The following is a 13,413-nucleotide window of genomic DNA, read 5'->3' as shown; positions in this document are numbered from 1 at the left end:
CTGTTAGGAAAAAAAAAAAAAGTCTGCCTAAATGAAGTTTTTACTTCCTTTTATGAAACTGTGGACATTGTTGGAGATAGTAAATGTTGCACATTGAAGCACACTTTATTTTATAGCTTTGAATTTAGAGCTAATTCAGTGTTCCAAACCCAGTATTTCTTCATCCAGTGTATCTGGTACACATACGTCTCTTCCCTTACATGCTTTTCCACTTTGATTCCTTAATGTAATACAGATTCCTCACATGTAAAGTGAAAGAAACCACACTTGATATACCAGGCTTTGAGAACTGAATGAGATAATACATGCTCCTCAGGGTTTAACAAGCTGTCAGACACATGATGATGTTCTGTTAAAAAAAAAAAAAAAAAAACTGTTGTTACTAAAATGTTCTGTGTTCAAAATATTTTAAAGTATACAATATTTTAGGAGTAGAAATAAATATAAATATCATTCTCCCCATAAAAGTTCTTTTAAGAAATTCTTAAAGAAACTCTCTCTAACTATTGCAATGTATTTTTAAACTTTTAATAGTTTGAGATTAAAAAGCACTTCTCTAAAGAGGCTTATTAGTTTTTTGACCATTAATCTTTAATCAATTTATTTTCAAGTTACCAATTAATCACAAAACTAGATTTCAACAATGTGTTAATCAAAGAGGAAGAGTAAACCATGAATTTTGTGTTCATTATAAACCAAACTAGGGATTGGGACCCTTGTTTCTGAACATAATTTTTTCAATTAACCAAATCATTTAATTTTCTTGGATCCTTAACTTCCTTATCTGTACTATAATAAGATCAGGCCAGTTTCTTGAGAAACTTACTCTGATTCAAAATTTTCAAAAAAATATTTATATATCTCTAATCCGAATTTAGCTCCTTGCAGTCAAAAGTAAGGACCTTTATTTCTCTTATATTTTCCAAAGGCTTCCACACTGTGTAGTGGTAAAGAATCTTCCTGCCAATGCAGGAGATGCAAGAGATGAGTGTTTGATCCCATTGTCAGGAAGATCCCCTGGAATAGGCAACAACAACCCACTCTAGTATTCTTGCCTGGGAAATCCACACAATCCAGATCTGACTCTGGCAGACTAGAGTCAACGGGGCTGCAAAAAGAGTCCGACACAACTGAGCAACTGAGCACATATTATTCAAAACTTATATTGAAAGGTTTAATTTTAAACCTTTTGCATTTGCCTTTCAGAAGTTCATGTCCTAAACATCTTGAAAGAACACATCTGTCCACAATCAAATATCCTGGGAATATACAATGTTTTTCAAATGTTGGCCTTTTTCTTCTGAGGCTTGTAGCTCATGTCTTCTCAAACACCTAGTCTTTGATTCAGTTATTTTCTTAGGAAGTTGGAAATGTTGAGGCAATGTAACTTCAAGTGTGGCATTTAGTCAAAAGTGCAGAAGCTAGATTAAGTTCATACAAGAAAATAGATTAATCTTCCATAGGGAACTAGATTTAAGTTCACAAACAGAAACTTGCCTCCATCTTCCTATCCATCTATCAACCATCTATCTGTCTATCATCTGTCTGTCTGCCTTAGTAGAGTAGTTTAACTGTGGAAAATTCTTCAAGAGATGGGAATATCAGACCACCTTACCTGCCTCCTGAGAAATCTGTATGCAGGTCAAGAAGCAACAGTTAGAACTGGACATGGAACAACGGACTGGTTGTAAATTGTGAAAGGAGTATGTCAAGGCTGTATATTGTCACCTTGCTTTTTAAACTTATATACAAAGTACATCATGTGAAATGCCAGACTGGAAGAAACACAAGCCGGAATCAAGATTGCCAGGAGAAATATCAATAACCTCAGATATGCAGATGGCACCACCCTTATGGCAGAAAGCAAAGAGAAACTAAAGAGTCTCTTGATGAAAGAGGAGAGTGAAACAGTTGGCTTAAAGCTCAATATTCAGAAAACTAAAATCTTGGCATCCAGTCCCATTACTTCATGGCAAATAGATGGGGGAAACAATGGAAACAGTGAGAGACTTTATTTTCAAAAATCACTGCAGATGGTGACTATGGCCATGATATTAAAAGACACTTGCTACTTGGAAGAAAAGCTATGACCAACTTAGACAGCATATTAAAAAGCAGAGATGATACTTTACAGACAAAGGTCCATCTAATCAAAGCTATGGTCCCTCCAGTGGTCATGTATGGATGTGAGAGTTGGACCATAAAAGTGGCTGAGCACTGAAGAATTGATGTTTTTGAACTCTGGTGTTGGAGAAAACTCTTGAGAATCCCATGGACAGCAAGGGGATCCAACCAGTCCATCCTAAAGGAAATTAGTCCTGAATATACATTGGAAGGACTGATGCTGAAGCTCCAATACTTTGGCCACCCGATGCAAACAACTGACTCATTGGAAAGATCCTGATGTTGGGAAAGATTGAAGGCAGGAGGAGAAGGGGATGACAAAGGATGAGATGGTTGGATGGCATCACCGACTCAATGGACATGAGTTTGAGTAAATTCTGGGAGTTGGTCATTGACAGTGAAGTCTGCTGTGTTGCAGTCCATGGGGTCACAAAGAGTTAGACACGATTGAGTGACTGAACTGATGTGAACTGATGTGAAGAACTGGCTTATTGGAAAAGACCCTGATGCAGTGAAAGATTAAAGGCAGAAGAAGGGGATGCCAGAGGATGAGATGGTTGGATGGCATCACTGACTCTATGCACATGAGTTTGAGTAAGTTCTTGGAGTTGGTGATGGACAGGGAAGCCTGGCATTCTGCAGTCCATGAAGTTGCAAAGACTTGGACACGACTGAGTAACTGAAATGATCTTGCTATACAGCCTGAAAATCAGTGCATTCTGAAAAAAGAAATTGTATGTGTGGCATTCACATATGCTTCTATTTCTCTAAAATAATATCGTTGATTAATATTATGTCAATGAGACCAAAGCTGTCTGTTAATATTATTTATCAGGGATTGGGATACACTGATGCATGAAATTTCTAACTGCTACATTAAGATTTCATTTTTTTTAACTTAAATGAAAAGCAACATATTGAATTTCTTTGTGAATGAATATATTTAGTATAAGCTGGAATATACACTAAATGGGATGTTGATTATATTTAGACCAGATGGAGTTTCTGGGTGGTCTTCCAAGTGAAGCGCAGTATAAGATCTATTACAACTAGGTAATTTGAATGAGTTCATAACAACTGTGGATCAATATTGTGTGGTCTATACACTGAAAAAAACTTAACATTTTTGTAGAGACATGTAATACAAGTATTTTTATTTAGCATGCAAAAGTCCTGTTTATAAGATCTTCTAATGGACTACTTTGAAGTATTTGAGACTATGAATTTAATCAGGTTTAAAACTTTGACTGAAATGAACTTCAATTTGTCTGAAAATTCAGTTTCCAAATTTAGGGATAAACCAGATGTGTGTCAGATTTATTCTCAGTTCTTTAAGAGAAGGTAGCAAAAATGACGTAACACTTTTAAAATAAATTTGCTCTTCATCTCTTTTCTTTAATACAGCTTCTAAAAGATCATATCCGTATGAGTAAAAATAGATCTCATTATCATAAAAGATTCACTTTAGCATAAACTTTTACTATAAATTTTATTTAAAGAATGGCTTACTAAAGATATATATCATTATTATTGTATTGTATAATTTGCTATCTGTGAAAATGTTTTAAAATCATACTGAATAAAAAGGTCTTACTCAAGTGGCATATTGAATTATTTGGCCAAAATTTTTCTCTCAATTAGCATTATCAGAAGACTTTTGAATGAGAAGATAAGAATGATGTTCAAATGCAATTTTGAAGTTTATTTCATTATTATTTACAACATACAGACATTGCATAGAAATATAGCTAATATTGTTCAAGTATAATTGTAGCTTCAACAGTTAGCTACAGTAGCTAATTGCTATTGTAGTTATTGCTGAGAAATAGAATTGAGTCTTCTAATCCCAAATCCCTTCCTCTTTTTACCAAACTATGGGACATAGCCTCAGAATTGCCTCATATCAGTGCAGTTAATTGAGAAAAAAAGAACAAAAATGACAACAATTTGTGTAATCAAATATAACATCCAAGTTGACATCATTCTCTGATTTATTTGCAAAAGTCTTAATTTTCCATCTGAATGTGAGCATATTTGCTGGAGCACAATTTTTTTCCACTTTATCTACTATGAAGTTGTGAAATTATTTTTTTTACATAGAAAACAAATCATAATGCTTTATATATGGAAGCACATCCTCACAACTTTTTGTGGTATGTCTTGTGTAATAACTGTCAAGAGTTAGTTGGAACCCAAGTTACGAAAGGGTTTTTGGATATGTTGTATTATGACTCATGTAAAGATAAGTCAGTGGCTTTTGACTAAATTATATCTTTGTCAACACTTATTCTTTTTTCAAGAACTCCACAACTTGTTTACAGCTTTCTGAACTGCAGGATTTAGAGAACAATAGACAAGAGAGTTGGACGTGACTCTCCAAGACTCAGACATTACTTAGCAACTGAGCATACACACAAGAAAAATGATACATTTGTAATTGGGTAAAACTTTTGAAAATGACCTTAATAATGATTTTCATAATGACTTTAATAAGAATTTAATGACTTTGCAGAAAAATACTTGCAATAGTATTAGCTATACTCCTAAAAATATTAGCCTAACACATGATGAATGTTGTTTTAACATCACATTGTAAATTTATAGTTCCTGCTAAGTAATGCACATTTAACAAAATGTGCCTTAAATTTCAGTGTTAGGACACTTCACCGTTGGCTTATTTAGTCTGTAGGATACTTTTCATCGCATATTTTATTTCCTAAATGTATGCACAATATATACAAATGGAATCATGTAAGTAATCTGTCAGGACTGAAAGTGATTTTATCATCATCAACTAATCTGGAATGTCCAAATCACCATGCCAAGAATGTTCTGCCCAACAGGAGCTACTTAGACCAAGCAGAATTTAAGGAGAATTAATTAGTCTAGCTTTAGGATGCATCTATTAAATGTTAAGTGAAGTTATCAAACTTCTCTCATTCTCCATGTATTTCTGCTGCATATTTCACCTTCCACTTTTGCCAAGAAATGTAGTCAGTATAAATTAATTTTGAATAATGACTTCAGGAGAGATCTTTGAAAAAGGTAATTATATAAAACAACCCACTTAAACAAGATCCTAATTAATGGCATGATTCTTATTACAAAGATAAGTACCAAGTAGTCAGTCTTAAGCAAAAGTAGAAAAATTTACCAGTTACACCAAACTTATCATTTCACCTAGCACATGGTGAATATTTTAGTGAAGCTGAAACTAAAAACATTTGGTGGCACATATGCATAGAAAGGTAATAATTATTCACAATGGAATAGTTTATTTTGAATATATTTTATTGTTTTTTCTCTCTTAATCTTGGTGTGGATCTACACTAACAATTAGGATCCAAAGTAAATGTATATTGAATATGTCTTTTAAAACAATAAATGTGAATAAATCTTTTATTTACTCATTCACAAAGATGTTCATATTGAAAGAATTTGGAGAAATTCATCAGTCACTCAGTTCAGTCGCTCAGTCGTGTCTGACTCTTTGTGACCCCATGAATCGCAGCACGCCAGGCCTCCCTGTCCATCACCAACTCCCGGAGTTCACTCAGACTCACGTCCATCGAGTCAGTGATGCCACCCAGTCATCTCATCCTCTGTCGTCCCCTTCTCCTCCTGCCCCCAATCCCTCCCAGTATCAGAGTCCTTTCCAATGAGTCAACTCTTCGCATGAGGTGGCCAAAGTACTGGAGTTTCAGCATTAGCATCATTCCTTCCAAAGAAATCCCAGGGTTGATCTCCTTTAGAATGGACTGGTTGGATCTCCTTGCAGTTCAAGGGACTCTCAAGAGTCTTCTCCAACACCACAGTTCAAAAGCATCAATTCTTCGGCACTCAGCTTTGTTCACAGTCCAACTCTCACATCCATACATGACCACAGGAAAAACCATAGCCTTGACTAGATGGACCTTAGTCAGCAAAGTAATATCTCTCCTTTTGAATATGCTATCTAGGTTGGCCATAACTTTTCTTCCAAGGAGTAAGCGTCATTTAATTTCATGGCTGCAATCACCATCTGCAGTGATTTTGGAGCCCCAAAAGGTAAAGTCTGACACTGTGTTTCCACTGTTCCCCCATCTATTTCCCATGAAGTGATGGGTCTGGATGCCATGATCTTCGTTTTCTGAATGTTGAGCTTGAAGCCAACTTTTTCACTCTCCTCTTTCACTTTCATCAAAAGGCTTTTTAGTTCCTCTTCACTTTCTGCCAGGGTGGTGTCATCTGCATATCTGAGGTTATTTTATATTATATTATATATTTTATTTATTTATTTATTTATTTATATAATAGATATATTTAAATAGATATATTTATATATATTAAATAGATATTTATTATATTTTATATTATATTATCTCCTCTGGCAATCTTGATTCCAGCTTTTGTTTCTTCCCGTCCAGCGTTTCTCATGATGTACTCTGCATAGAAGTTAAATAAGCAGGGTGACAATATACAGCCTTGACGTACTCCTTTTCCTATTTGGAACCAGTCTGTTGTTCCATGTCCAGTTCTAACTGTTGCTTCCTGATCTGCATACAGATTTCTCAAGAGGCAGGTTAGGTGGTCTGGTATTCCCATCTCTTTCAGAATTTTCCACAGCTTATTGTGATCCACACAGTCAAAGGCTTTGGCATAGTCAATCAAGCAGAAATAGATATTTTTCTGGAACTCTCTTGCTTTTTCCATGATCAAGCAGATGTTGGCAATTTGATCTCTGGTTCCTCTGCCTTTTCTAAAACCAGCTTGAACATCTGGACGTTCACAGTTCACGTATTGCTGAGGCCTGTCTTGGAGAATTTTGAGCATTACTAGTGTGTGAGATGAGTGCAATTGTGCAGTAGTTTGAGCATTCTTTGGCATTGCCTTTCTTTGGGATTGGAATGAAAACTGAACTTTTCCAGTCCTGTGGCCACTGCTGAGTTTTCCCAATTTACTGGCATATTGAGTGCAGCACTTTCAGAGCATCATCTTTCAGGATTTGAAATACCTCATACCAGATTATTAATTTCTCATCTATGAAGATGGAAGTGGCATTTGATGGAAAAAGAAAAAATGAGAGGGATTTTTGTTTTTTCCTGAACACTTGCAATTGTTTTCAATGTTAAAAAAAGATAATGTATTATTACATCAAAGAAATTACATTGTCGTGTAATGACATGGTATTTTAATATAAGGACTTCCCAGATGGCTCAGTGGGTAAAGAATTCCCCTGCAGTGCAGGAGACTAGGAGATGTGGGTTCAACCCGTGTATCAGAATGATCCCTGGAGAAGGAAAAAGCAACCCACTCCAACATTCTTGCTTGAAAAATCCCATGGACAGAGGTCCCTGGTGGGCTGCAGTCCACAGGGTCACAAAGAGATACAACTGAGCACAAGCACAACACATTTTAAAACAGTGAAAATTATACACCATCTCCTGGACTTTGCGCAAACTCATGTCCATTGAGTTGGTGATGCCATCCAACAATCTCTTCCTATGTTGCTCCCTTCTCCTCTGTCCTCAATCTTTCTCAGCATAAGGGTCTTTTTCCTGATGAAGTCAGGAAAAAGAAGTCAACTCTTCACATCAGGTGAGCAAAGTATTGGGGCCTCAACTTTAGCATCAGTCCTTACAATGAATATTCAGGGTTGTTTTCTAATAGGATTGACTGGTTTGATATCCTTGCTCTCTAAGGGACTCTCAAGAGTCTTCTCCAGCACCATAATTCAGAAACATAAATTCTTTGGTGCTCAGATTTCTTTATGGTTCCTCTCTCACATCCATACATAACTACTGGAAAAACTATAGCTTTGACTATGCAGAGCTTTGCTAGCAAAGTGATGTCTCTGCTTTTTAACACACTGTCTAGGTTTGTCATAGCTTTTCTTCCGGTTAGCGAGAGTCTTTTAATTTCATGGCTCTAGTCATCATGTAGAGTGACTTTGGAACCCAAGAAAATACAATTGGTCACTGTTTCCACTTTTTCCCCCTTCTAATTGCCATGAAGTGATGGAGCTGGATGCCATGATCTTATTTTTGAATGTTGAAATTTAAGCCAGCGTTTTCACTTTTCCAGAGAAGGAAATGGCAACCTACTTCAGTATTCTTGCCTGGAGAATTTCATGGATAGGGGAGCCTGGCAGGCTATAGTTCATGGGATTGCAAAGAGTCGGACACAACTGAGCAACTAACACTTACTTATACTTTCACTCTCCTCTTTCACCCTCATCAAGAGACTCTTTAGTTCTTCTTCACTTTCTGCCATTAGAGTGGTATCTGCATATCTGAGGTTGTTGATATTTATCCTGGCCATTTTGCTTTCAGCTTGTTTTTCATCCAACCTGGCATTTCACATGATGTACTCTGCAAAGATGTTAAAGTGCAGAGTGACGATATACAGGCTTGATGCACTTCTTTCCCAATTTTAAACCAATCTGTTGTTCCATGTCCACTTCTAACTGTTGCTTTTTGTCCTGCATACAGGTTTCTTAGGAGGTAGGTAAGATGGTCTGGTATTTTCATTTCTTTAAGAATTTTCCAAAGTTTGTTGTGACCCACACAGTCAAAGGATTCAGCGTAATCAATGAAGAAGAAGTAGATATTTTTCTGGAATTCCTTTGCTTTTTCTATGACCCAAAAGATATTGGCAATTTGATCTCTGGTCCCTCTGCCTTTTATGAATCCAGCTTGTACATCTGGAAGTTTTCAGTTCACATACTGTCAAAGCCTAGCTTGAAGAATTTTGAGCATCACCTTGCTGTCATGTGAAATGATTGCAATTATATGGTAGCTTGAACATTCTTTGACATTTCCTTTCTTTGGGATTGGAATGAAATGTAGTAAACTAAAAGGTAGTTAGGAGTCTGATTATCTGTTACTTTCATTTTTAATATAGCAGTTAACTTTAAGTTTACATTTTCTTTGATTTACTTTTCAATAATGTGTCTAAAAATCAGCTTGTGAAATTCTTAGAAACTTAACAACTAACCTTTGTAAGCCAGTTCTAGTTACTCTTAGCACATCACTGGTCTTTTGTCTCTTTGTTTCCATGATTGCCATGTTCCCTCAAGAGCCCATACATCAGTCATGGTTAGCACCTTGTCCCTGAGTGAGGAAGAAAATCAAACTAAACCATGCAGGATGCAAGAAAAATATTTGTGCTTTTCTGATATAATTGCTATCAACATGAACTTTTTATGGCAGAGAAATCAGAGGTATAGATATTTTAAATTATGCTATTGTCTTCACAAGTTGAAATAAAACAGCCAGAGTACATTATCTACCTGTTATATATTATCAATCTGTAAGTGCTGTTAATGTGTCTTTGTACATGTGTGTATGAATTGTCTTAGTTTGCTTTTTGTATTCTGATCCTGGGCTAGGTCATGAAAGTCCAAGCTAAGGTTCATGATTATGCTGGAGATGTTAGCAATACATGTGATTTTCAAATTACTGTGGATTTTTTTTCAGAACAGTATGCAGCATGCAGGGGTTATACATCTAAGTGGGAAGTTTGGCAGGATGGTAGACAAAGTAGACCATCCTGCATGCTCCACAATGAAGGTCTGTGCATTCATGAGAGTAGATGCATGTCACTTCCCAGAATTCAGTTGCTATCAGTGTAGCTTCTGAATATCTTCAGTCTAGCGAGGTCTGCTCAAAACTCACCCAAGTGAGTAAATAAACATCTTCTCTGGTTTGGTTTGAATGTGACCATTTTCTTTATAGAATTGGGTCTTGACAGTTTATAGTAAATAATGTTGGTTTCATGATCTCTGAAGAAGATTTAACTTTGGGACCAGGGACCAGCCTTGATCACTCAAGAGCTTTGGCATAGCAGAATTTTTTTTAAAGTGAAAAAGGGACAGAGAAAACTTCTCACATAGACATCAGAAGGGGGCCAGAGAATGTCCTCCTTGCTAGCCTTATCAAGGCCTTCCCTACTTTTATCAGACCCAATCCCACAGCATACATCTTAAATTAACAAGATTAGAACTAACAATAGAAAGTTCTTACCAGACCCACTCCCACATAAAGTAACAGATTGGTATACATTGTTGCCATATAATCCTTAGAAGAGAGTTTAAAATGAGCTGTTTTGTTGTGTAATCATCATCTCTGGGCTTAAGGAAAATGATGTCTTATGTGACTAAGACTAAAGGATGTGGAAAAAAAAGGTTTGTCCTTTTCTCCTCCTCAAAAGCCCTGGCCTCTTCCTCCTTAAGGGCCCCAGATTCCTTATCAACCTACCTAAGAATTAACTCTCTCAATTTAGGTAGAACCTCTTGAAGTGGTTTAGCCTATATAGCAGCATGTGTGCATGCATGCTAAATTGCTGCAGTCGTGTCCAACTCTGGGCGGCCCTATCGACTGTAGCCTGCCAGGCTCCTCTGTCCATGGGATTACCCAGGGAAGAATGTTGGAGTGGGTTGCTATGCCCTCTTTTAGGGATCTTCCCAACCCGGGGATCGAACCTATGCTTCTTGCATCTCCTGCATTGGCAGGCGGGTTCTTTACCACTAGTGCCACGTGGGAAGCCTATATAGCAGCACGCATCAACCTTGAAAATATGGCTGGCTAAAGTTCCTTGGACAGCAAGGAGATCAAACCATTTAATCGTAAGGAAACTCAACCCTGAATATTCACTGGAAGGACTGAGACTGAAGCTGGAGCTCCAGTATTTCAATCATCTGATGCAAACAGCCAACTCATTGGTCAAGTCCTTGATGCTGGGAAAGATTGAGGACAGAAGAAGAGGGCATCAGAGGACAAGATGGCTGGATGGCATCATCGACACAATAGATATGAGCTTGTGAAAATTTGGGGATGTGGTAAGAGACTGGGAGGCCTGGAGTGCTGCAGTCCATGGGGTCACAAAGAATCTGACATGATTGGACAACTGAACAGCGATAACAATGGTAATTTAATCATCAAGATTTCTATTCGTGTGGAGAAGTGTCAGTAATATCACCAAAGTACATTGATTTAACCTTACTTTTTTCTTTCAAATGGACCTCTGTGGTCTATAATACACTATAAGAGAAGTGTGACAGATGTGTGTGTATATATATATAGCATATATATTTATATTTCATTATGCATTTCATTCATAGGTTTTACTGCCCAGAGAGAATATACCAACCTCAAATAGATAGTCATGAAAATGACTCTTTCAAGCACAAAGCACAGAATTTTATCTTTTCATCCCTCTGTATTTCTAGTTTAGCAGGAACATGAAAATGGATACGGCCAGCAAGAGAAAGGCTGGATTTGGGAAACTTTTGTGTTTCTGTCAGAAAATGATGATCATGGCATCCGGCCCAATCACTTCATGGGAAATAGATGGGGAAACAGTGGAAACAGTGTCAGACTTTATTTTGGGGGCTCCAAAATCACTGCAGATGGTGATTGCAGCCATGAAATTAAGAGACGCTTACTCCTTGGAAGAAAAGCTATGACCAACCTAGATAGCATATTCAAAAGCAGAGACATTACTTTGCCAACTAAGATCAGTCTAGTCAAGGATATGGTTTTTCCAGTAGTCATGTATGGATGTGAGAGTTGGACTGTGAAGAAGGCTGAGCACTGAAGAATTGATGCTTCTGAACTGTGGTGTTGGAGAAGACTCTTGAGAGTCCCCGGACTGCAAGGAGATCCAACCAGTCCATCCTAAAGACATCAGTCCTGGATTCCTTTGGAAGGAATGATGCTAAAGCTGAAACTCCGGTACTTTGGCCACCTCCTGCAAAGAGCTGACTCATTGGAAAACACTCTGATGCTAGGAGGAATTGGGGGCAGGAGGAGAAGGGGACAACAGAGGATGAGATGGCTGGATGGCATCACGGACTCGATGGACGTGAGTCTGAGTGAACTCCGGGAGTTGGTGATGGACAGGGAGGCCTGGCGTGCTGTGATTCATGGGGTTGCAAAGAGTCGGACATGACTAGCGACTGAACTGAACTGAACTTGTGTTTTTGTCCTTTACAAGATGGCCAGAAAGTTGCTTATGATGATGTGTCTGAGAGACTTGAATGTTTTTAATCCTTTGATAAGAAATTATAAAATTATAAAGAAATAGGATCTCATTTTTCCTTAGTAAGAAAATTCGGTCAAAGGGATCCTTCAGAGAAATTCATTTTCTCATCACTTGAAAATAACTATATGGGATCATACTTATCAATAATTACCTTAAACGTAAATGGGTTGAATGCCCCAACCAAAAGACAAAGACTGGCTGAATGGATACAAAAACAAGACCCCTCCATATGCTGCTTACAAGAGATCCACCTCAAAACAAGGGACACATACAGACTGAAAGTGAAGGGCTGGAAAAAGATATTCCATGCAAATAGAGACCAAAAGAAAGCAGGACTAGCAATATTCATATCCTATAAAGTAGACTTTAAAACAAAGGCTGTGAAAAGAGACAAAGAAGGCCACTACATAATGATCAAAAAATCAATCCAAGAAGAAGATATAACAATTATAAATATATAGGCACCCAACATAGGAGCACAGCAATATGTAAGACAAATGCTAACAAGTATGAAAGGGGAAATTAACAATAACACAATAATAGCGGGAGACTTTAATACCCCACTCACACCTATGGACAGATCAACTAAACAGAAAATTAACAAAGAAATGTAAACTTTAAATGATACAATAGACCAGTTAGACCTAATTGATATCTATAGAACATTTCACCCCAAAACAATGAATTTCACCTTTTCTCAAGTGCTCATGGAAACTTCTCCAGGATAGATCACATCCTGGGGCATAAATTTAGCCTTGATAAATTAAAAAAAAATCGAAATCATTCCAAGAACCTTTTCTGACCATAATGCATTAAGATTAGATCTCAATTACAGGAGAAAAACTATTAAAAATTCCAACATATGGAGGCTGAACAACACGCTTCTGAATAATCAACAAATCACAGAAGAAATCAAAAAAGAAATCAAAATATGCATAGAAACGAATGAAAATGAAAACACAACAACCCAAAACCTGTGGGACACTATAAAAGCAGTGCTAAAAGGAAAGCTCATAGCAATACAGGCATACCTCAAGAACAAGAAAAAAGTCAAATAAATAACCTAACTCTATACCTAAGGCAACTAGAAAAGGAAGAAATGGAGAACCCCAAAGTTAGTAGAAGGAAAGAAATCTTAAAAATTAGGGCAGAAATAAATGCAAAAGAAACAAAAGAGACCATAGCAAAAATCAACGAAGCCAAAAGCTGGTTCTTTGAGAGGATAAATAAAATTGACAAACCATTAGCCAAACTCATCAAGAAACA

This window comes from Oryx dammah, unplaced genomic scaffold (assembly GCF_014754425.2).
Source record: "Oryx dammah isolate SB20612 unplaced genomic scaffold, SCBI_Odam_1.1 HiC_scaffold_2, whole genome shotgun sequence".
NCBI lineage: Eukaryota > Metazoa > Chordata > Mammalia > Artiodactyla > Bovidae > Oryx > Oryx dammah.
Note: the sequence above shows the minus strand (reverse complement) of the source record.